We start from the raw sequence: 26210 nt of genomic DNA on the forward strand, positions 1-26210 counted from the left end.
ATGGGGCGGCCTGTGGCATCACGGGACGATGGCGCCTTCCGTCAACACTCAGGATGCGCTGTGCTTGCCCCCGTGACAGACCCTCCAAAAGCCCTGGCATCTCTGAATGCCTTTGCAGGCCGATGGTGGATGACCAGTGGGGGAAAAAAGGGGAAAAAAAAAAAAATCAAAGGAGATGTTTAAGGAGACTGTATTTCTCAGTCTCCATGTTTCCCCACCAGATAGGAGGACCCGTGAAAGAAGGAGGTATCTTGAAGATGTTACCTATGAAATGTAGCCATCCAGAGAATCCCCACAAGTGGCTAAATTTCAGAACGACAGAGTGCTATCCCTTGTCTTCAACCTCCCTGAATTTTAAAGGCATAGTGGAAAAAAAATGTTGATGTTGATATTCAACAGAGCTGTCCTCGAATGACTTAACAGCCATTAAGAAAGGAGAGTGCTCCTTACCCTTCCGCATTAAGAAAAGGATAGTGATATTTCTTATTAATGCTAGGTTGTTCTTTTGGGGCAGAACGTCTATAAAACTCCTTGGAGAGAGGCGTCGGGGTGGCTCAATCAGTTGAGCATCTGAGTCTTGGTTTCACCTCAGGTCCTGATCTCAGGGTGGTTGGATCCAGCCCTATAATGGGCTCTGGGCTCAGTGGGGAGTCTGCTTGGGATTCTCTCCTTCTCTCTCCTTCTGCCCATCCCCCATCTCTCCCCTCACTATTTCTCTAAATAAATCTTTAAAAAAAAAACCTCCTTGGAGAAACAGATCCTTAATAAATGGTTAGTTATTATTGTTACTCTTAGTAGACAGAAGAAAGTGTGGAAAAGGAAGGAGAACATACACCAGTCTCAGGCAGGAACCTTAAAAAATTATGAAGGGCTTAGAGCAGGAACTGAGATAAATAGCACTTTTTCTCATACTTCCAAGAGCAATTTCCTCCAAAATGTCCTGACCGTCAAATAAATAATCTTCAACTTTTCCCCTCATTTGAAGCTCCTGCTTGAAATCTTTTTATCTCAGTCAGTCAGTGTCTTAATAGGAAGTTCATGTCTGTTCATAAGCTGTTATTTTTTTTTCAAACTTCAGCAGTACAAAATCTCTACTGCTGACTGGCTTGTAGAAACTCTTTTTCTTGGGGCACCTGGCTGGCTCAGTCGGTGGAGACTGTGACTCTTGATCTCAGGTTTGTTAGTTTGAGCCGCACTTTGGGTGTAGAGATTACATAAAAATAAAATCTTAAAAACAAAAACAAAACTTTTTCTTGTCTACTTCTAGGCCTTTGTTCCAGCTGTTTCCCAACCTTGCCCTGTGACTACCCACCTTTCCCTGCCTCTGTCCCCTCCAATAAAAAGACCAAACAGCAATGCCCTTCCCACATAAGAGTTGAGAAGTGTTTCTACCTTTCTTTTTCATTAATTGATTAATCAATTAATTTTTTTATTTTGTTAGTTAACATACAGTGCAATCTTGGTTCCTGGAATAGAATTTGTCACTTGTTTTCTGCATTTTTATTGACATACTGCTTTTTGTTGTGATTTAACTTTGCATTAGGAGTATCACTTGTCTTTTTAATAAGTTTTTCCTCAAGGCAGTGATTGTATTGTTATACTTCTTGGTGTCCAACCAAGATGCTAATATCTGTAATTTATGTTCCTTAGAGAATTCTAAAAAAGAAGTCTGCAGGTCCAATTACCCCCTTCACTGATAATTTTGACAATGCATTTAAGGAATTAGGACTTTCTTATCTAAAAACCATAGGGGTCTATGGTTCTCTCAGTGATTTCTGCCAACAGTACTATTTTTCCCAAGTGATTATTCCACTATAAATCATTCTATTTCAGGAGAGCCCCCTATTGGGTAAGCTGCTATCAGTTCCATGTGCTACCTGAAATTTAGGGATAGCCTAACTTCTCTATACCAGAGTTTCAGTCTACAAGCAAATGCAGGATGCTAAAGCAATGATGCAGCCCCAGTATAAATTGTAGGGCTTTGTTTCCCTCTCCTAATCCCACTGTGCCCCAGTGGCTCTTGATGATTTTTTAAGAAGAACCCTATTCAAATAATGTCCTTGAAACGCAAGAATTCCTATCCTTGTTTACTTTTCTTGGCTTCAAAAGTTGACTCAAGTAAAGCCAGGATTCCATTCTCACATTGCACTTTTAGTCTCTTAGGACTAGGTAGTCAATTAAGCTATGCTTTCAAGATGGTAAACACTCATTAACATTATTAATCATTTTTAAAGTACCAGTGGTCTGATTTCCTCTGGGAAAAACTGTGTACTTCTTTCAAGTGATTCTCCTATCAGGTCTACTAAGAAACTTTTCTAGGGCCATATCCCTCTGCTCTGATGTCAAGTGTGCCAAAGCTCAAACTCTCCTGTTGATAGAATGATGACTTTGGGTTTTAGGTACAGTATTGTGGCTTCATCAGTCACTTGAGACTCAACATTTGGATATGGTTCTTATTTATTTATTTATTTTTAAAGATTTTACGTATTTGAGAGAGAGAGAGCCGATATGCATGAGTGGGAGGAGAGGCAGAAGCAGACTACTGGCTGAGCATGGAGCCCCAAGAGGGGCTCTATCCTGGGACTCATGAGATCATGACCTGGGGAGAAGGCAGACGCCTAACTGATTGAGTCACTGAGGTGCCCCAATATGGTTCCTTTTTATTTAAGATTTTATTTATTTATTTGTTAGAGAGAGAGAGTGAGAGTGTGAGCCCAAGCAGGGAGAGCAAGAGGGAGAGGGAGAAGCAGGCTCTCTGCTGAGTAAGGAGCCCAGTGTGGGTGGGACTCGATCCCAGGACCCTGGGATCATGACCTGAGCCAAAGGCAGACGCGTAACTAACTGAGCCACCCAGGTGTCCCTATGGTTCTTTATTTTTTTTTTTTAAGATTTTATTTATTTAATTGACAGACAGAGGTCACAAGTAGGCAGAGAGGCAGGCAGAGAGAGAGGAAGTGAAGCAGGCTCCCTGCCGAGCAGAGAGCCCGATGCGGGGCTCTATCCCAGGACCCTGGGATCATGACCTGAGCTGAAGGCAGACGCTTTAACCCACTGAGCCACCCAGGTGCCCCCCCCAATGGTTCTTTTTTCAATAAAATTATTTTATTTTTTATTTATTATTTTTTTTTTAGAGAAAAAATTTTTTTTTTAAGATTTTATTTATTTATTTGACAGAGATTACAAGTAGGCAGAGAGGCAGGCAGAAAGAGAGGAGGAAGCAGGCTCCCTGCTGAGCAGAGAGCCTGATGTGGGGCTGGATCCCAGGACTCTGAGATCATGACCTGAGCCGAAGGCAGAGGCTTTAACCCACTAAGCCACCCAGGTGCCCCATAAACAAAATTATTTTAATTATAACTGATCAAAAAAAAATTCATTAACTAGAAGTAGGTTAAATCTGAAAGTAAGATACACCATTACTAAGAGCAGCAGTCATATAGTCCTTTACAGCCCCCATTTTACTGATAAGGAAGAAACTGAAACTCAGAGAAGTTAAGTTTATTTACCCTAGGTCACTCAACTGTAAATGTCAGAGCCACAAATCAAACTGCAAGGTGGGCCTTTGGCTGGCTATGGTAGAGCATGTGACTCTAAATCTTGGGGTTTTGAATTCAAACCCTACATTGGGCATAGAGATTACTTAACAAAACAATACGAAACACTGAGGCACCATGGACTGTGGACCCAGGATTATCTCTTTTAAGAAATGGTGCTGAAAAAGGGCATATCTGTGAGATAAGTGACCAAAATTTAGATAACTCTGCAATTTCATGTGTACTATATACAAAGGTAAGATTGATGCCACCATCTTACTGACTGAGCCAACCAGTTATCCTAAAATTTGTTTTTTGACACATCTCATTTCTGTATTTGTTTATTACTTTAGGAGATTATGATAACTATAGTAATTTTTTGTTATTTGTTGTCTCCTCTGTAAGGAGAATGTTTAGAAAATTATATTATACACCGTGAAATCATAATACCATGCAGCCTTTAAAAAGAGTAAGGAAGACAGATATACACCCTGCTACCACTATTGTAACCTACTACCTTCCCTACTGCCACCTCCACCTCCACTATTACTTCTGTTACTATTAGCAAAAACTTATATGGTATTTGGTGAATTAGGCAATGTTCTAAGTGCTTCACATGTGTTAACTCATTTAATCTATAGGCTAGCTCTCAAAGGATATGTAAAATACTGGGAATTGTGGTTCCTGGGGCAAGGTAGTCTAGAATAACTAGAATCTGGCCTAGGGACTTAGTTTTCACTTTATCCCTTTATATTGGTTTGAAATTACATACACATATTGAATTTAATATCAAAATAATTTTAATGTAACAACAATTTCATTAATATTAAATAAGATGGAAATATCGAATAGAAAATAGGGACCCTGCACCAAAGTCAGACTTAACTGACTGAGCCACCCAGATGTTTGAAATTCTGCATCTCTAGTATGTTCCCAGGTGATGGCAGTAGTGTTGGTCTATGAAATACACATTGAGTTCTATAGCTGGGATGCAAAGATGTGTACAATCTGGTCTCTGCTCTTAAGGGACTTATACTATAGTCAAGGAATAGTCAAGGATGAGTACAAACATGAATAATTAAACACCCCAGATTTTTGTAATTGTGATCTGTTTTTAGCGTCCTTATAGTTCCATGCTCCTCAAGGCCACCACATTTTACTCACCCTCTTGGACAATAGCAGTATGTGCCACCTGTTTCAAAACTCATCTGCACTCCCTGCCTGTACCCTTCCTGAGGTTTTTGCCCTTTGAGAATGAATATAAGACTCTATTGCTTTAAAGTATGTGAATGTCTATTAATGTCTAACCCTTTTTAGGAATTCTATTGCAATTTGTATTACATGAATAAAAGTTGGCTAATTGCTCATAGTGAATTTTTTAAAGGGTTATATATTATCAAATGACACAAGCCAAAGAATGTCTCCAGTAGGAGAAATTATAGGGACTGGGCACACGCTGGAAAATAGGTTGTGAGACAGTTCTGGGAGTTGGGACAGATCTCCCATGGAGTATCCTGATTAAATACTTAGGACCCATACACATAGCATAGTCCCGGAAAGTAAACATTTCTCAAATGAGCAGGGCTTTGGGCCTGATACACAAAGAACAAAAATTGCAAGAAAAGAGCTCTGTTAACCTCATGAAAGGATTAATCATCAATGATAAATGTTCATGGTACCCAAAGAGCTGAATGTGTTGTGCTATTCTGAGCAAATTCCATCCATCACTGTTGACCTGTAATAGCTGTCCATCTATTATGCTGACTAGTAAGGATCTGCACCCAATGGAGTCAGCTTTATGACTTGCTTGCCTTCAAATTACCACAGTGGCTGTCACACTGTTGCTATCACCAAAGCATCCCTTTCTTCACCAGAATTGCCAACACACAAACACACACATTCATCTCTTCTTCATTCTGAAGCAGAAAAGAGAGAATTGCTGGTTGTCTCCGAGTCTGCCTGTCAGACATAACTGAGCCAGTAAAAGAAAGGCTTTCAAGTCTAATCAATTATTGAACATCGATTACTGACTTTGTAAAACAAAAAGCACTCTGTTAGGCTCCCTGGGGAATGTAAAGATGCATAGTATGTGGTTCACATCTTCACTGAGCTTATGTTCCAGTTGTTCTGATAATGTATAATCTTTTGAAAATTCACTGTGAGCAATTGACCAAGTTTTGTTCACCTTTGTGTTTTCTCCCTACCTGGGAAAAGTGCCTGGTAAATAGCAGGTGACCAAGGAGTGTACTGAGGAATGGTAATTAAATGATGAAATTAAGCAACAGCTTTAGGCAATAATGAAGAGCCCTCATAGGTCGTGATAGAACTAATTTCAAATTGAGCAGTGCAGACAGTGCTATAGGAACAGTGTTTCTCAAATTGGGTACACAGGTTTGTTTCAAGAATATTTTTTATTTCATAGATAGATGAGAGCCATACACTTGAAGAATTTATATCTTGTTTCATGTTTGTATGTATTTAACCAACAGTATATTTAAAATAACTTAAACTAATATTAGGGATCCTCAGAAATAGTATCTTTTTAGTAGAAAATTATTCAGTGAAAGCTGTGGATCTTATTTGAATTTTCTTTCAAACAAACAAAAAGTCATGATAGAATAAGGGAAATCTATGGGTGCCTGGATGGCTCAGTGGGTGAAGCCTCTGCCTTTGGCTCAGGTCATGGTCTCAGGGTCCTGGGATCAAGCCTAACATCAGGCTCTCTTCTCAGCAGGGAGCCTGCTTCTCCCCTCTCACTCTCTGCCTGCCTCTCTGCCTACTTGTGATCTCTTTCTCTCTCTCACTCTCTCAAATAAATAAAATCTTTAAAAAAAGAGTGAGGGAAATCTAATTATTGGATAGTTGATGATCTTAAGAGATGATTGCTATTTTTAGGTGTGATTATTTTTTGAAGAAATCTCATGTTTTAAAATACTACTGAGGGGTGCCTGGCTGGCTCTGTCAGAAGAGCATGTGGCTCTTCTCCTGTGGAGGTCATGAGTTCAAGCTTCACACTGGTTGTAGAGAATACTTAAGTAAATAAGCTTAAATTAAAAAAAAATGCTGAAATAGCTGTGAGTGAGATTGATGTGATGTGTGGGCTTTCTCTGAAATAATCCAGGGGTGGATTGATAGTCTGTGGAAGTATAGATTGTGATAGGCAGAATAATGGCTCCCCAAAGATGTCCATGTCCTGATCCTTAGGAATAAAGGCAGCAGGTAGAATTAAGGTTGCTAATCAGTCAACCTTAAACTAAGGAAGTTATCCTGGGTTGACTGTGTGAGCCCAATGTAATCACAGGGGTTCCTTATATGTGGAAGAGAGTGGGAGAGTCAGAATGTTGCAAAGTGAGAAAGACTTTACCGGTCATTGCTGGTTAAGGATGGAAGAGAGCCACAAACCAAGGAATGGAGGCAGCCTCTAGAGTCTGGAAAAGGCAAATAAAAGGATTCTCTTCTAGAGCTTTAAGGAAGCAATATCAGTCCTTCTGATAGCATGATTTCAGTCCAGTAGGACCTGTTTTGGACTTCTAGCTTCCAGAACTGTGAGATAATAAATTTGGGTTGTTTTAAGGCCAGCATAACCCTGATACCAAATTTAGAGTGTTTTCTATTACAACTTTGCTTAGACTTTTTGTTCTTGCTTTTTAATCATGAGTCCTGAATTTTGTCAACTATTTTTTCTACATCTATTAAGGTAATAATTTTATCCTTTTTTTTGTTTCAATTTTTAAGTATTAAATCTTCCTTGTATTTTTTTTTAAAGATTTTATGTATTTATTTGAGAGAGACAATGAGTGAGAGGGAGAGAGAGAGAAACCATGAGAGGGGGGAGGGTCAAAGGGAGAAGCAGAATCCATACTGAGCAGGGAGCCCGATGCAGGACTCTAGGATCATGACTGAGCAGAGGGTAGTTGCTTAACCAACTGAGCTACCCAGGCACCCCTTTCTTGTATTCTTGAGATAACTCTAGTTTGGTCATGATATATTATCCTTTTGATATATTGCTGATTTGAATTTGCTTGTAATTTATGCAGGATTTTTTGCATTTATGTTTATGGGAGTATTATGTTGGCCTCATAAAGAGATTTGGGACAGGTTCTATCTTCCTCTATTTTTCTGAGTTTGTGTAAAATTAGTATATTTCTTCCTATATAGCTGTTTAAATTGATGTTTTTGGGAGGAGACAAGCATTAGAAATTCCTGTCCTGCCAATTTGCTAATATCACCCTCTTTTCTCTATTGGCTATTTAAATACTTATTTCTATTTTATATTTTAGTAGTTGTTTAGGGTTAACATTATGTATCTATAACTTGTGATAGTCTACCTTGAATGAATACATAACTTCTAAGTAAAAGAACCATATAACTATATTTCCACTTACCCCACCAAACTTTGTAGTATTACTGTCATATATTTCAAATCTATGTATGTTATAATCCCCCATATATAGTAGTATAATATTTGCATTAAGCAATCTGTTGTATTTTCAAAAAGAGTGTTTCCAATGTTCTTCGTTATATCTTTTAGTATGAAGTTTCCATCTGGTGTCATTGCTGTTCAGTCTGAAAATTTTTCCTTAGCATTTCTTGTGGGATAGGTTCTGCTTGTAATGAACTCTCCCGGTTTTGTTTTTTGCTATTGTTACTTCTTCAAATATATGCTGAGCACAAAATATGAGCAAGGTGCTAAATAATTGTCTGATGTATTCTTCCTAAGGGAAGTGGTTGTTTTGATATTGTTTTGAAATTCTGTTTTAAAATACTTTGCTTTTAGGGGCACCTGGGTGGCTCAGTGGGTTAAGCCTATGCCTTCGGCTCAGGTCGTGATCTCAGGGTCCTGGGATCGAGCCCCGCATCGGGCTCTCTGCTCAGCAGGGAGCCTGCTTCCCCCTCTCTCTCTACCTGCCTGCCTCTCTGCCTACTTGTGATCTCTGTCAAATAAATAAATAAAATCTTAAAAAAAAAAAAAAACTTTGTTTTTAGACTGAGAAATAAGTACCAGCAGCAAGTCAGGATCAATTAAAACTGTTTAAAAGCCATCTAAGAACCTGAAATTCAAGCAATGTCATGGAAAGGAAAAGTGATTCATCCAAAGAAATGTGAGTAACAGCAACAACACAACTTAGTTCATTAACATTATCACTGTCTGTACACTTAAACTTTATGATTTAGAATTATAACAGTTTTTAACAAAGTTCTTTTTTTCTTTCTATTGAGGTTATAATTTTATCCTTTTTTTGGTTTTGATTTTTAAGTGTTGAATCTTCCTTGTATTCTTTTCTTCTTTTCCTTAACAAAATTTTCAAAAGGAAACTGTAGGTAGCTACTGATTTAAGGCCACAAGGGCAGATGATTGGTTCAATAATTTTACAGTTATTGACATTTCCATGTAAGTAAGAGATAAGCAGAAATTTCAAAGTGTGTGTGTGTGTGTGTGAGAGAGAGAGAGAGAGAGAGAGAGATTGAGAGGGTGAGGAGGCAAGAGAGACAGAGACAGAGAGAGACTGCTTCTCAAATATGGAAGGGGCAAAAAGATATGCCTATAGCACCTCATTTTTAGGTTAGGAAAGTTGTGTTGTTGTTTTTAATGAATAGATGTTTACAAATCTTTGGGTTTGTCCCCTCCCACTCACTGTAGAAAATGGACAAGCATCCAAAAGTCATAGCAATTGCTACCTATCTTTTTGGCCTAATCAGTTCTTTCTTAAGGCATAAAGCCAAAACTGACACTACCTGCTATTTTATCTTGTCAGGTATATTTTAGTTAGAAATAAAACATGAAAGGTTTATGATGCAAAAGTTTTATGATACATCATCCCAAGAATACTGGCTGCTTGCCACTCCAGAGAGTTTTAGGGATTAGAAGTAACTGGCCTAGACACATGTTCGTTCGTTCGTTCATTCATTCATTCATTCATTTACAATCACATCTGTAGTTTTAGAAGTATCTTTGCAATTTCTTTTCTCTTCATTTTTATGATCATTCAGTTATTCATTACATTTTTGGGAGAGCATGTATGTTGAAATTCAGATTTTAATTTATGTGTACGGACTGATCCTGGGTTTTGAAATGGATGTGCCCTCTGATGTGAGGATAAATTATGTCGCTTAGTAACTGAAAATAGAACTAATCCAGAAATGATTTTGACATCTCATTTTTCCTAGAGGTTTCTTGAGTCCTGGTCTTTGGAGATGAGTCAGAATAACTCAGGGCAGATGGAAGATAGGGTGTGTGTGGTAATTTTATATTGAGTAAATTCTGTGGGCGCCTGGGTGGCTCAATGGGTTAAAGCCTCTGCCTTCAGCTTGTGATCTCAGGGTCCTGGGATCGGGTCCTGGGATCGAGCCCTGCATCAGGCTCTCTGCTTAGTGGGGAGCCTGCTTCCCCCTCTCTCTGTCTCTGCTTGCCTCTCTGCCTACTTGTGATCTCTGTCTGTCAAATAAGTAAATAAAATATTTTAAAAAAAGTAAATTCTGTAGTATCCTAGTGGATCAGTTGTTCACAGGAATTTCTGAAAAATCACATCATGTTTCTCAATCAACAGATACCTAATAAGCTTCTCCTTTTTTGCCTGACACTGTTGTAAATACTGTGGGAAATATAAAATTCTGTAAGACAAATAGAGGACTCACATCCTGCTGGAGATAACAATACAGTTGTTAAGAACAATCAAATGCTTCATTTTATAGTAATATGCTAATCATAGGTTCAATAAAGACTGTTGATTGGAATAATTAATGAGGTTTCACCAAAGGAAATAGTGTATCACCTGAAAGCCTATTAACTACTTGGTTCTATTCTGGACTGGATGACTACGAAGCAAAAACAACCAACCAACCAGATTTATTTGTAAAAATGACTTAGAAAATCTAAGCTACCTCAGCCTAAACTTGAAGAAGAGATGTTCAGCAGATTAAATTCTGGTCTGTGCTGAGCTATTGCATTAGTTTTCTATTGCTGCATAACAAATGACTACAACTTTACCAGCTTAAAACAGCACAGATTTATTAGCCTGTAGTTTCTCTGGGTCACGAGTCTGGGCACGGCTTAGCTTAGGGTCTTCTCTTCAGAGTTTCAAAGGGCTGCGATTGAGATATTGATTAGACTGCCTTCTTGCTTGGGGGCTCACATAGGGATGTGTCTGCTTCCAGACTCCTTTAGGCTGTCGGCAGAATTCTAACAGCTCTGTTAGAGGTGGCTCTGTGACTGAGGACCTGGTTTGTTATTGGTTGTTAGGACCAAGAGGACACCCCAAATTTCCTGCTGTTCCACAAGCAGCTACATTATGATTGTGCGCTTCTTTCAGGCCAGCGGGTCTTAGTCTTGGTCTGCTGAAAGATGTTCTGATCTTAGTGATTTACCTATATATCTATCTATATGCTGTCGGTCTCCTGTGATATAGGTAGATAATAGATAGATGAGGAACCTAGTCATGGGATATATCCTAACACCTTTGGCATGTATTTTTTGCCTAAAACCAAATCCTAGCCCTTCCTACAGAGAGGAGATGAAAACTCATTAGTTGTCCCCTTAGGGTGTGTTTAGCTATTAAATATGAAATGAGGGGCGCCTGGGTCACTCAGTGGGTTAAAGCCTCCTCCTTTGGCTCGGGTCATGATACCAGGGTCCTGGGATTGAGCCCCACATCCGGCTCTCTGCTCAGTGCGGAGCCTGCTTCCCTTCCTCTCTCTCTGCCTGCCTCTCTGCCTACTTGTGATCTCTGTCTGTCAAATAAGTAAATAAAATCTTTAAAAAAATATGAAATGATATATTTCTACCATATTTTATTGCACGAATTAAGAACTCCGCACTTCAGTTGGTGATCTTAAATAATCTCTTTCTTCTCCCTAAATCTCAGTGTTGAAAGACAATTCAACATGTGACTCCTCACATTTCTGCCCATCTTCCGAGTAAGAGGCATGTGTTCTGTTTGCACAGGTGTTTGTATAGCTAATGTCTCCCTCCAGGGCCAATGACAGATTTCCCTCTGACCAGGGTGGTAAGATAATCTTTCCTTCCTGGAAAATATTAGGCAAGTTTGCTAGCATCTTCCCTATAAGATTGAGGGCTTCCTAAACTCAGGGTTTGTTAGCTATGACCTGAGTCCACTGACTGGGCAGCATCTACTAGAGTTCATCACCCTGATGGGACTTGGGAAGCAGTGGAAGTCAACCTGGACATGAAGCTCATATTGCCTGCTGTGCCCAGATATGGAAGTCCTTTGTCTCAGACCCAGGAGTCTTGTATCTTTTGCCAGTATCTGTGAAACTGCGGGCAGGGTAACATACTAGGGTAACGTAAGCAGGGCAAAATCTTAGACCCTTTGTCATTGGCCTCTGTTTCTCAGTGTCTTTCCCTGGCCTCTCCTAGATGAAGCTAGGGAGCAATGTCTTATTTCTAAAGGACAAAATGAGCTGAGGAGGAGAAAAAGATGAGATACAGGAGCTCCAATACAGTGAGAGGGAGGGAAATCCTCTGGAAGCGGGGTGAGGGAGATGTTATAATGATGGCTGGGCAGGAGGCCCAGAGGTAAGCAGTCCAGATTGGATCAGGAGAGCAGAGCACAGCAAGAAGATGAATGTGGTAGAATGCACGTCTGCCAAGAAGTTGAGTCCAAGAGGCACATAGAAGTCCAGGTTAATTAAAAAGAGGTGGTTATTGAATATAGGTAAAATGAAAGTTACATAAAAAGAAAAAGAGCATCATAGCTAAGGTGTGGATAGTGTTTATACTCCTAATAATATGCATACTAAATATTTATTTGATTGAAATTATGTTTTATGTCTGTAAGAAGGATGAAAGAATGGGAAAGGTCTGTGCTTGGGAGAGGTATAAGCATGAAGAGGAACTAAATTCTCATGATCTACAGAGGATATTCATTAAAAGTGGCTCAAACTGAAAAATTATCAAGTATGGATTCTGAGGTTTCTCTATTTCAGCAATTTGCACATTTAATCATGAAATTTATTTGCACTTCTCTCACTAGACTGTGACCAAACTTTGAGTATGTGTATGTGATTATTTTTAGAAACACAGTGCTTGGCACATAATTGCCACTGCAGGACGGCTGCATTCATTGGTGTCTCAGTTGGTTAAGTATCTGCCTTCGGCTCAGGTCATGATCCCAGGGTCCTGGATAGAGTCCCATGTAGGGCTCTTTGCTCAGCAGGGAGCCTGCTTCCCCCTCTGCCTGCTGCTCCCCCTGCTTGTGCTCTCTCTCTGGTAAATAAATAAAATCTTTAAAAAAAAAATTAGTAAATGAATACATGCTGGTAGAAAGATGGTTGGAGGACAGGGCGACCCAGTTGGAAGAAATGGCACAAAGAGAGGCACAGAGAGCGAGAGATGAAAAGGTGTCTGTATTGAATAATTCCTTCTTTACAACTTTGCCAGAGGCTCGTTTCACTTACAGGTATATCATCAAGGATGCCCTTCAGCTGCAGGTAACAGAATTCTAACCACACTGATTTCCAGAAGGAATTTCTTCCTTCCCCCTTACTTGAGATTGTAGATACAGGCATCTGAGTGCTGAGTCATCAATGCCCCAGTCTTCCTTCCTCTTCTTATTCCATCATCTTCAGGGAGCAGCTTTATCCCAGGATTACTTTAAGTTTCAGCCAACTTCATACCTGTGTCTAGGCAGGACAAAGAAGCAAAAGGGATAAAAGGAAGGAGAAGTCATGCCCACGTCAAGAAAATAAAACTTTCCCAGAAATCTCTAATAGATATCGGCCTATGTCATTGATCAAACTGTACCTGGCTACCTATCAGGGAGGCTGAGAATGTCCATTTTTTTAGCGTGGCACTTGGTTTTCATAAATATTACTATAATATTTCATGTGGAAAATGAACCTTGGCTAGGACTAGCACAGTCTGCTATGATACGGATGGGAAGCAGTGAAGAAATTTCATTATTGCCTCGGGTCCACCATAAGAGGCAGAACTTGAATATACTGCCCCACCCCAGTTCAGGAGACCATTTGCCAATGACCTTCAAATCCCCTGGTCTCATGTGCACAGAATCAAAATTCTTTAGCCCATTGGTGCTGCTTTTTTCTCAGTATTATGCATAATGGAATAGAATCTTTGTGTTTCTTTTAAGGAACTTTCTTTTATGTAAGTTTTTTTTTTTTTTTTTAAGGAGCTTTCTTTTAAACTCCCATAGTCCTGAGCAGGAAAACATCATATAGACCAAAGCTCGAGGGAGGGCATAATTCCATACACACTAAGTTTCTGTAGTCTATCATATGGGTCACTATGTAACCATTGACATTTCTGACCACCACTACGGTTCTGGTATTAAACAAGCTGAGTCGTCCTAACTTTTCAGAATGGATCAGAAAACAACTGATTTTCCAAACGTGATATTATTAGTCTAGGGTAAAGCTGATTCTTCTGGCTTTTTGGTATATGTTTAGTATTTTCTAAATTCAGAAAATTTTGAGACTCAGCACAAAGACTTTTGTTTATGATATTGAAAATTATTTTATTGATGGACTATGGACAAATCCTAAAATGATTATAGAATCCTGAAAAATGTCACAGATAATTAGCCATATTATCCCTCACGTATGTGGATTCTTGCCCTTGGGTCCCATTATTATTATTTTTTAAAGACTTTATGTACTTATTTGAGAGAGTGAGTCTGTCTCAGATAGAGCCTGAGTAGGGGGAGAGGCAGATGGAGAGGGAGAGGCAGACTTCCCTGCTAAGCAGGGAGGCCTATGTGGGGCTCAATCTCAGGACCTTGAGATCATGACTTGAGCTGAAGGCAGATGCTTAACCATCTGAGCCACCCAGGTGCCCCAGATTCCATTATTCTTTAATAATGTATTTCCTGAGTCTCTGGACAGTATTTGTGGCCCTCTGAACCCTTCTAAGCCAGAAATTTATTCACAACAAAAATAGTATAAAGGGGCACCTGGGTGGCTCAGTGGGTTAAAGCCTCTGCCTTCGGCTCAGGTCATGATCCCAGGGTCCTGGGATCCAGCCCCGCATCGGGCTCTCTGCTCAGCGGGGAGCCTGCTTCCTCCTCTCTCTCTGCCTGCCTCTCTGCCTACTTGTGATCTCTGCCTGTCAAATAAATAAATAAAATCTTTTAAAAAATAGTATAAAAACAGGGTTCATTATAATTTCTCTTACAAGTGTTGGACTTCCCAGGATGATGCTATAGCATCATGAAAGCTTATCGAAATAATTATAAGATGTGATTTCAAATTATATTTTAAACAGCATTAACCACCATATTTAACAATAATGTCATGCACAGTTGCTCCCTAATTCTGTTTTTTTTGAATGTGTGCTGTAGATTTCCTTGTAAGAGACTATTCAGTATGCATTTTGAGGTCACCCCATGAAGACATAGCAGGAAAGAAGCCATCTGGATGTCCATGTCAGAATTGCCCAACACCTTGAGCTGAGACCTCCAGCCTCTAGAACTGTGAGAAAATAAATTTCAGTTGGTTAAGTCATCTGGTCTATGCATTTTGTTATGGCAGCCTGAGCTGACTAATACAGAGGGAAAATCTTTCCTTGAAACATCCTAGTAAATTTTGCTTTAACTTTAATTGCAAGAGGGGTGCATGGGTGGTGTGGTTGGTTTTGCTTGGGTCCTGATCTCAGTGTTGTGAGATTGATTCCCACACTGGGCTCCACACTCAGTATGGGGTCTGCTTGGGATTCTTTCTCCCTCTCTCTCTGCCCCTACCCCTGTGTGTTTGTGCACACATACACACATTCTCTCTCTCAAATAAAGAAATAAATATGAAAAAATTTAATTGCAAGAAAAACAAATCACACAGCCATGGCTAGCTTCATGGAAGCTGGGAAACTGTATGTTAAAATGTAGTGAGAAGTACCACTAGCTTATCAGTCATGATTGATCATGTGTGAATGGATGCATCATCCTTCCTAACAAAACTAGTATTCTGCTAACAGTGAAGGAGGATACCTGTCAGATGGGTGACACAGAGGCTGAACAATTAGAGAAATTTACACAGAAATTATATCCAAGCAACTATATTGACAAGAATGACATTTACGTATTTTTGGAATTAGAGAAGCAAACAGATCATTGTGGAATTACAGAGAAGACAATATAGAGCAGATAAGACATATGTGCTAGAGGATCTTGCCATCTTCAAACCTGTGAATTCCAGCTATATGCATACAGTTTATCCCACATTCTCAGTGAATGCTGCCTCCATCCCGTCAGTGGAGTGAGCCAGAATCCTGAGATCATCCTTGGCCTCTCCTTCACCCCCACCACATTTAGCCAGTCTCCAAATTATGATGGACTCTATTCTAATATACTTTGTATACATCTCTTCATTCCCCAGACTACTCAGATTACCTTACATATGGGTCTTCCTTCTATATCACCTGGATTACAGGCTTCTCATGTCCAGTGTTCTCCTCTGTGATATAATCTGTGTGCTGTGGCCAGTGTACAACAGGAGACTGACTGTCCCCATATACCATTTTTCCACCATCCTTCGGGACCTTCTGAATAAGACCCAGTGCTCCTTCCTATCTCAGCCCAGTCTGTTTCCCCCATGTCAGCTCTTAGTCCACTATTGTCTTTCTAGCCATGCAAATCTACTTGCAGTTGTCTCCTTGTGTCCAGTGCTCTCACACCCCAGCCTTGCTGTATGCTCTTTTCTGTCCACACTGCTGCAGTCCCCTAGCTTCTTTACTTGGTACACTCCTACTGTTTATTCTTCAAGATTTATCTCCTGTGTCATCTGATCCTTTAGATTGAGTTAGATCTCTTTATTCTTTGTTTTTCTGTTTTTTGCTATAAATCTGTGGCAAAATGCTTTGTTATGGGGAAGGAGAGTTTTGTTGAAAACCTACTCTCTGCTACATATTAGTTTGGTTACTTTTACAGACCATCTCATTAATCCACAGAACACCACACTGTAAGAATTGTTACAAATTCCATCTAGCACAGGATGATTCCATTAGATATGGAAAAGATAACTGAATTGGACTGTATGGAATCTGTACAGCAAAGGGCTATAATGTTTTTCCCAAAATCATATATTAGTAATTACCTTTTGCTTCTTTTCAAATCGGAAGTTGTGACATATCTCTAGGCATAGTTTCTGCAGGCTATTTTTTAAAAAATTTAAAAAGATTTATTTAATTACTTGAAAGAGAGTGAGAGGAAGAGCAAAGGAAGAGGGAGATAGAGAATCTTGAGCCTACTCACTGCAGAGAGGGAGCCCTATGCAGGGCTCAGTCCCACTACCTGGGTATCACTACCCGAGCTGAAACCAAGAGGTGGATGGATGCTCAACCAACTGAGCCACCCAGGCGCCCCCTCCAACTATTTAAGTTGATCTTTAAGTTGCCACCAACCCCTGACTGACTGCTGAACTTTATCATGAGTTATCTCCATCAGGTTTTTGAAGGTGCTCACTTACCATAAAGTGTGCATTTTTACATCCGTTGTGAAAGTTGGCCATAGCAAATTGCAGCTTCTCCAACGCTCAATTTGTTTGCCATTCATCAGCCATTAAGAGTTCGCACTGCTCAACAAAACATGAAATCATGGCAGAAACCAAGATCGTGTCAGAGTAAGCAGATCAGTTGGCTGGGAGCATATGATATTGCTCACTCTGTGTGTTGGTTGATGGGTCATGAGAAAAATATATATTAATTTTACTGCTCAGTGGAGTAATAAATACATTCTTCTCTTAAAAAATACAAAACTTTTTCTGAGACAAATAACCTATAACAAATCAGCACTATATAGGATGGAACTAGAAGAGGAATGTTGTGCTTATGGGAGGTATAACTGAGTCAGAAAGACAGAACTGGCCCCAGCCCACTTTACTAGGATCAGAGTCCAAATTTGAACTGAGGTCTGCCTTGCCTGTTGTAGATGTTCTTTTCACCATACCATTCACCCTCTCTGTAACACTTATCACACGCTATTATAATCATTACTTTTAAACTTATTTATTTATTTATTTGGGAGGGGAGGGAGCAGAGGGAGGGGGACAAGTAGACTCCCCACTGAGCACATAGACCAATGTGGGGCTCGATCCCATGACCCCAAGATCATGACCTCAGCTGAAATAAAAAAATCAGTCCTTAACCAATTGAGTCACCCAGTTACTCCTCATTACTTTTTGTTTGTTTGTTTAACCATCTCCTTTTTGAAGTTGAGGATATTTTGAATATCAACATTTTCATGATAACCAAAAGGTGCACTTTTAAACACTGACCACTCTATTTGTTAAAATATATATTACTGTACATTGTGATCATACTGCATGTGTTTTTATTATTGCAGAATTAGAGAGACTGTCTCCAGCTAGTCCAGTAACTAAGATGACTGAGAGGAGCAGAAGAGAGTTTCTGAACAAATCCAGGAAAAGACTGCTGTATTATGGGCTACATGACTGCTGAATTGTCAGTTAGTTTTCAGTTGCACTGGTACATTGAACCAGCACAACCTGTGGATGTAATCATAATTGATCTTCAATTAATTAATTAATTCATCTTTAATTGCTCCATTAAATTTATTCTTTGGAGCAACTTCTTTTCTTTTCCCTGAAAGACATTGTGATTGCACCAAAATATTTCTGGCTAGTCATAGGTAATACAGTCCAGAAATCAAAATGTCCACTTACATTCAGTAGTGTAAATTCCAAACTTGACTTAAAATTGAGGGTTCTCAGGAGCCTGGGTGGCTCAGTCGTTAAGCGTCTGCCTTCTGCTCGGGTCATGATCCCGGGGTCCTCAGATCAAGGCCCACATCGGGCTCCCTGCTCAGTGGGAAACCTGCTCTCCCTCTCTCACTCCCCCTGCTTGTGTTCCCCCCTCTCTCTGTCTGTCTCTGTCAAATAAATAAATAAAATCTTAAAACAAATCAAAACCTTTAAAAGAAATTGAGGGTTCTCTTCTCTCTTGCTAGGGTTTGTTTCAGGCAGAAAGCTTAAAGTAAGAAGAAGAAGAGGTACAGGGTTGGCTTACTTTATCTTTTCTTATATAATGCCTCTACCTTTCTACTACTTAGCTATCTCACTGGGGTTTTAGACCCCTGGGAACTGATGCAGGGTGAGGGAAGAGAAGTAAAGGAGAAAAGTATTTATGTGACCAAAACTCTTAAGGATGGGCTTTTAAGTCTTTGGGACAGCATTTATTTCTCTTCCTCAAAGCTTTTTTAAAAAATAGTTTTGTTGTGGGGCGCCTGGGTGGCTCAGTGGGTTAAAGCCTCTGCCTTGGGCTCAGGTCATGATCCCAGGGTCCTGGGATCGAGTCCTGCATTGGACTCTCTGCTCAGCAGGGAGCCTGCTTCCTCCTCTCTCTGCCTGCTTCTCTGCCTACTTGTGATCTCTGTCTGTCAAATAAATAAATAAAATCTTACAAAAAAATAGTTTTGTTGATATATATAATGCACATGCCAACAGCTAGTTAACAAAAAGAAACAAACTGCTGGTATATGAAACAACATAGATGGATATCAAAAATACTATGATGAGAAAAAAAAACATGTTGAATGAAAGAAGTCAGATATAAAAGGGCACATATATGTAATTCAATTTATATGATATCCAAGAACAGGCAAAACTAATCTTTAGTGATGGAAATCACATCTCAGTGGGCAGAGATGGGGGTTGGTTGACTGCGAAGCAGTGCAGTGGGCCATGGATTTTTTTGGAGGGGATGGAATACTATTCTGTATCTTGGTCTGGCTAAAACTATATGGCTATACATGTGTCAAAACTCACAGAATTGTACACTAAAATGTTTGAATTTTATTGTATGTAAATTATACTGTAGTAAAAATCTTTTTTTTAAATTAAGAAAAAATATAATATAACCTAAAATTCATCCCTTAGGAGTGATTTTTAGTATATCATAGAGTTGTGCAGACATCATGACTAAACAGCTCCAGAATATTTGCATCAGTCCGAAAAGAAAGCCCATGGGATAGAACAGAGAGCTCAGAAGCAAACCCACACATATATGGTCAGCTAATTTTCTATAAAGGTGGCAAAAATATACAACGGAGAAAGGAGAGTCTCTTCAATAATGGCATTGGGAAAACTAGATATCCACCTGCAAAAGAATGAAACCTGACCCTTATCTTATGCCATACAGAAAAAGCAACCCAAAATGGATTAAAGACTTAAACATGAGACCTGAAGCTGTAAAACTCCTAGAAGAAGGCATAGAGAAGAAGCTTCTTGACCTTGGTTTTGGCGATACTTTTTTTTTTTTTTTAAGATTTTATTTATTTATTTGTCAGAAAGAGAGCGAGAGAAAGCAACACAAACAGGCAGAGAGGCAGGCAGAGGTGGAGAGAGAGGCAGGCTCCCTGCTGAGCAAGGAGCCCGATGTGGGACTCGATCCCAGGACTCTGGGATCATGACCTGAGCCGAAGGCAGCGGCTTAACCCACTGAGCCACCCAGGCATCCCTTGGTGATGCTTTTTTGGATCTGACACCAAAAACACAAGGAACAAATGCAAAAATAAACAAGTGAGATCTATATTGAACTAAAATGTTTCTGCACAGGAAATTAAATAATGAGCAAAAAGAAAAGGCACTTTGTGGAATGGGAGAAAATACTTGGAAACTATATGTCCAGTAACTGTATCCAAAATATATAAGCAAATCTTACAACTCAATAGCCACAAACACACACACACAGACACACGAAATTAAAAAATGGGCAAAGGACCTGAATAGGTATTTTCCAAAGAAGACATACAGATGTCCAAAAGGTATATGAAAAGATGCTCAACATCACTAATCATCAGAGAAATGCAAATCCAAAGCACAATGAGATACCATCTTACACCTGTTAGAATAGCTATTATCTAAATGACAGAAGTTAACAAATGTTGGGAAGGATGTGGAGAAAAGGGAACTCTTATGCACTGTTGGAGGGAATGCAAATTGGTACAGACATTATGGAAAACATACGGAGATTTCTCAGAAAATTAAAAATAGAACTACTGTATTGTTCAGTAGTTCCTTTTTTAGGGTATGTATTCAAAGGAAATGACATCACCATCTCGAAGAGATAGCTGCACTACCATATTCATTGCAACTTTATTCAGTAGCAAAGAAATAGGAACAACCTAAATATCAATGGATGAGTGGATAAAGAAATAATACATATAATATAATAAAATGGAATATTATTCAGCCAAAAAAGGGGAAGGGAATTCTGCCATTTGCAACAACATGTATGAATCTGGAGGGCATTCTGCTAAGTGAAATAAGCCAGACAAAGACGAATACAGTATGGTATCACTTAACATGTGGGAATCTTAAAAAAAAAAAAAAAAAAAAAAAAGGTGAACTCATAGAAACAGAGTAGAATAGTGGTTGTTAGGGGCTGACGGTGGGGGAAATGGTGAGATATTTGTCAAAGGGTACAAACTTTCAATTATAAAATGAAGTTCTGAAGATCTAATGCACAGCCTGGTGACTACAGGTAATAGTACTATATTGTATACTTGAAATTTGCTCAGAGAATATGTATCCCTAAATGTATTCATCCAAAAAAAAAAAAAAAGTAACAATGGTAGATGATGGGTGTGTTAGCTTAATTGTGCTAATCACTTAATAATATACACAAATATATATAAAATTTTCATGTGGTACACTTTAAATATATTACAATTTTGTCATTTTGCTTCAAGAAGGATGGAAAAAATGGTGGGCATTTTGTATATGAAAGGAAAAGAAAGGGGTTAAATAAGGAATGGCTGCTAAAGATTATGGGGTTTCGTTTTTGTTTTTTGTTTTTGTTTTTTTTTTGTCTTTTCCTGACTTTAAAAATATATTCTTTTTTCTTTTTCTTTCATATACATTTTATTTCTTGAAGGTTCCATTTGATTTTGGATAAACATTCAGGGCAGGAATAGTTTATAGGTGATGTTGAGTACTTTATTGTTCAATTCTTCAGGTTGAAGGGGAGGAAGCTAGATGATACTAAGTTTAATCACTTAAGCTGGTGATGGTAAGCCCTTTCCGTTACAGAGGTGAATTTCTTTTCATTGGCAATGAGCAAGTAATCTGCAGGGTGCAATGTGGGTATCCTGTTATCCAAAATGATTTCACCTTAAGATTTTAGCACCCATTAATACATACTAATGAGCATTTTCTCTACCAATTATTTTATGGTATGTTATAGATGGAGTATTTTATGTTTTTACCAATTTTCTGTATTATTTGGTATTCATCTATGAGTTTTTCTTGCTTCTGAAAAGTCAGGATAGATATTTAACTTTTTCCCTTACCTATCAATTTTCAGACTAAGGAGTTGGTTTGGTAATCACCCACAGTGGTGGTAAATGAGGTTTTCCTGCCTTCTCGTTTTTCTTTCTACAGTTAGTTTCACCTATTGTTATTTATAATAATTTTAAGTTCAGAATTTTTGAGATTAATGTATAAGCACTTGTCAAGCTATATATTTTTGACATGACCCCGTTGATATTCTTTACCTCTGATAAGATATCCCAGGCTGACTTTATATGCTTCCTGCCCTGAACCTGAAATCCGTAAATCTTCAAGGAGACCAGTTTCCTTTTATGAAGAATAATATGTAGAAGCCAATATTTGGGCACTAGTTGCATTAGTTGTTCCAAGGATGTCATTGCTTTTTGGCTTTTTCATGTGTGTAAATGTGTGTGTCCATATGTTATATATATATGCATATGTATCTATTTGTATAATTTTTTTCCAGTCCAAGATTCAGTCTTGTTAACTTTTTTTTTAAAGAATTTATTTATTTACTTGAGAGAGAAAAAGAGAGAGAGAAAAAGAGCAGACTGAGCAGAGCGCCTGCTGCAAGACTCAATCCCAGGCCCCCAGGATCATACCTGAGCTGAAGGCAGATGCTTAACCAATTTGAGCCACCCAGGTGACCCCAGTCTTGTTACTTAATATATGCCTAATCTTTGGAACACTAGTATCAACCATTCCATACTTTCATTAAAAATAGTTTGAAAATATTTAATGTTTGCTTGTGTTTTCTAATTTAAGGATGGAAAATTGTACATTAGGGAGTAAAATCCAGTTACATGTCATTACATTTCTAGTTAACAAAATCAGTCTTTTTGGTTTCTTCAAAATCTTCTGTGAAATAGTCAAAATTGTTGTCATTAATGAAGAAAGGAATGGAAATCCCCATTACTTTTTAAAGTCCATACATGCTAACAACATCCCCTAAAGTGCTTTGCAACTCTTCAAGATTACTGCTCACTTGTTAAGTCAGATGCATCTCTGTAATGGCATTCTCGGAAATGGATGGTGTGCAGAGGGGGCCTGGTGCTCAGAGGCTTTGGGTCTCCTGGAGCTCTCTGACCAGTTTAGTGGTTTATCAAGTTTCCTTTGGAACACCACAACATCTTCAGTCAGATCTCTCACCTGGAGTTCTGTACCCCACTGCACTTAGTGCTGTGAGCCTGTCCTGACTATTCGAGTCAGAAAAACCTAGATCCATTTCTGTAACCTCTGTATTTTTTACTATGTCATTGTCCTGTTTTGGCCTTCATCTTTAGGTGATGGTGTCCCCCAACTCCTGGGAAGTACTAACATGCCTCTTGTGAGAACATGCACTAAATTATTTGTATAGCCCGTGGATAATCTTGGCATGTGGCCAAAACTCATAGCAACTGAGATCCCTAGGAGGATAAGTCTCCTCCGTAAATCCAGTAGATTACAACAAAATGATCCTTGCCCATATTTACAAATATTGTGTCATAATGTGCTCTAAGAAACCGAATATATCACTAGTATACACTTCATTCCTTTTCACTTCTTGCATATTCTTCACTCAGCTGACACCTTTCAGTTGTTATTCCCAGTCTTTTTTTTTTTTTTTAAGTTTGTTTGTTTGTTTGTTTGTTTGTTTTAGTAATCTCTATATCCGGTGTGGTGTTCAAACTCACAACCCCGAGATCAATAGTCTCATGCTTTTCCAACTGAGCCAGCCAGGTACCCCCATTACTTCCAGTATTACAAGGCAGTAGCCTGGTTCTCCTACCATAGGATTCACAGAACAGAAAAGTCCCATTGTCTTTGCCCTATCTGCTTCTTTTTCTTTGAATTTTGACTGTTAAGTTTTCTGGTCAGTTTTCCTCTAGATTCTTTAATAGCGCATCACAGTCTGCTCCTCTTGTCTTTCTAAGTTATTATTTGTATATTTATGTTGAAGCATATCTTGATTCATGTTAAGTTAATTTGATTTGATTTCATTTAACTTTGTTTTCTGGACTGTAAGCAACTTCTGAAAACTTTGGCATTGGTCTCTTCATTACCTCTTGTCTTGCCTAGTCTGATGGGTATTGCTTTATGTTTCTGCTTTTGAATTCTTTGCACGTTTGCCATTCATCCATACTCTGCTTCGGGCTCCGTATTCTTTGACTAAGAACTTCTATTTCTGCCTGTAATAGCATTTTGCAGTTTCATAACAAATAGTATCTGGTGTGTTGTCAAGTAAGCATTAATACCCACTAACTTGAGGTTATCCTCCGGTTCTTGGAGTCATCTTTTTTGATCTTCTTTTGATACTAAAATCCAGTGGGTATTTAATGATCATGGAGTAATTGGGAGCAATAAAATCAGTCACAGGAAGAGAACGGAAAGCAGTTTCCTTTCTTTGCAGTACACTCATCAGTTGATTCCAAGCTTCTAGAAGGGGTTCTGTTCTCGTTTCTCTGCTGAGGTGCTCTTAAAGGCTTCTCAGGAACATCTGTTGTCACTGGAGCCTGACACGGAGGGTCTCTCCCTGCCTTGTTGTCCTGCCTTGTTCTCCCTCCTTTTTATGCTTCTGTACTTTTCTCTTCCTCATCTCCCACCTCCAACCCCTCTTCTTCCACTGGGACCTGTTTTCTTTTTCTGTTCAAGTGTGATGATCACTTCTTTTTTTTCCAAAGAGGCTTGAATTATGTCTTGAGCTGCCAAATTCTCCAACCCCCAAACTCTTGGCAGTATTTGCTACTCAAATTTAATAATACAGTTTTTTCCTGAACTCCTTTGATTTTTATAGTTGTATCTCTTTTCTGTTACATTGTAAATCTTATCTTTTAATTATATGAACAAAGTTTATCATTTGCTGTATCTTAAATAGAAAATGGTTTCAAAATTGTAATACCAAGGGGTGCCTGTGTGGCTCAGTAGGTTAAGTGTCTGCCTTCAGCTCAGGTCATGATCTCAGGGTCCTGGGATCCAGCCCCTCACTGGGTTCCCTCTCAATGGGAGCCTGCTTCTCCCTCTTGCCCAGGCTTGTGCTCTCTCTCAGTATCTCTGTCTCTCTCTCTCTCTCAAATAAATAAAATCTTAAAAAGAATTGTAATACCAATATTCCTACTAATAACAAGTCCACTGAGTAAAGTTTAAGGTTTACTTACAGTTCTTTTTGTCCTTAGGCCATATCCCATTTGGGTTGAAATGACAGATTACTTTTTTTTTTCAAAATGATGTGGAATAATTATTTTCCATATGGTTATTTGACCAACTTAATGTATAGTTCATTCGTATTACTGTGTTTTCAGTGTAGGGTTTGCTTTTCAACTGTGATTGATTTTGTCAACGTATAAAGTCTTTACATAATTTAAAAGTTAGAACTGTATTAAAAGGTATCCTCAGTAAATTTTGCTTCCAGCCTCATCTCCAACCTTCCATTCTCTCTGTCTTCATGGGGAGAAAACATGAAAATAAGTATTTTTATTTTTGCTTGATCCTCTAGTAGTTGCTTTCTTTCCCTTTAAAATTAGGCAAATAATATATATTTTTATTTCCCCTCCTTTTTCTTTTTAAAAGATTTTATTTATTTATTTGACAGAGAGAGAGACAGTGAGAGAAGGAATTCAAGCAAGGGGAGTTGGAGAAGGAGAAGCACGCTTCCTGCTGATCAGGGCTCAATCCCAGAACATTGGGATCATGACCTGAGCCGAAGGCAGACACCTAATGACTGAGCCACCCGGGCATTCCTTTACCTCCTTTCTTACATCAAAGGTATGGTAACTCTACATGCTGATTAATACTTTAGCAAAAGTTTAAGCTTACTCTTTTTGCTTCTTCTAAATTCCATTTTGAAAAATTTTCAAGGATATACAGAAGTAGAATAGTTTAATCAACCACAATGTACTTTTTCACTCAGCTTTAAGAATTATCAATGAGGTCGTGTAAAGAGGAGGACTTAGTGGTGCTGCCATTTGTACCGTCTTAGGGCTCTGCGCCTTTCACAGAACCTCCCGTAGCACTATGTTGGGACAGCATCCGGATGTTCACAACCTCTGTGGTCCATAGGAGCCACTGTGAGGAGGTCCCAGGGAAGAATTTGCCATTTTCAGTGGAAAACAAGTAGCGATTATTACTTATGATGACTTTGTACTTTGGATCTGGATTTGCTGCACCTTTTTTTATACTAAGACATAAACTGCTTAAGAAATAAGGATATTTTAATTGATCTATCGCACAGATGTGGAAAAGAACATTTTGAGAGGTGCAGTCTCTTTGAAAAACGGACCAAACTCTTGAATTCAACATACTCAGTATGTTTGTAAATAAACTTATGGCATGAATCCTTAATGCCTCATCTCTGAAACATGGAATGTAATACTTATGCTTACTGTTTTATTTGAGAAATAGTCCAGGATTAGTTTGTTTGGTCAAAATATGTGTGTAATTTAGCCTCTTTCT

General features: G+C 38.8%; 1 pseudogene; it reads left to right on the forward strand.

Annotated features, from left to right (window-relative positions):
- LOC111146432 lies at positions 1-25962 on the forward strand (annotated as a pseudogene).
- Positions 25963-26210: the final 248 nt, after the last annotated feature.

The sequence above is a fragment of the Enhydra lutris genome, unplaced genomic scaffold (assembly GCF_002288905.1).
Source record: "Enhydra lutris kenyoni isolate GAN:26980312 unplaced genomic scaffold, ASM228890v2 scaffoldscaffold2, whole genome shotgun sequence".
Taxonomy (NCBI): domain Eukaryota; kingdom Metazoa; phylum Chordata; class Mammalia; order Carnivora; family Mustelidae; genus Enhydra; species Enhydra lutris.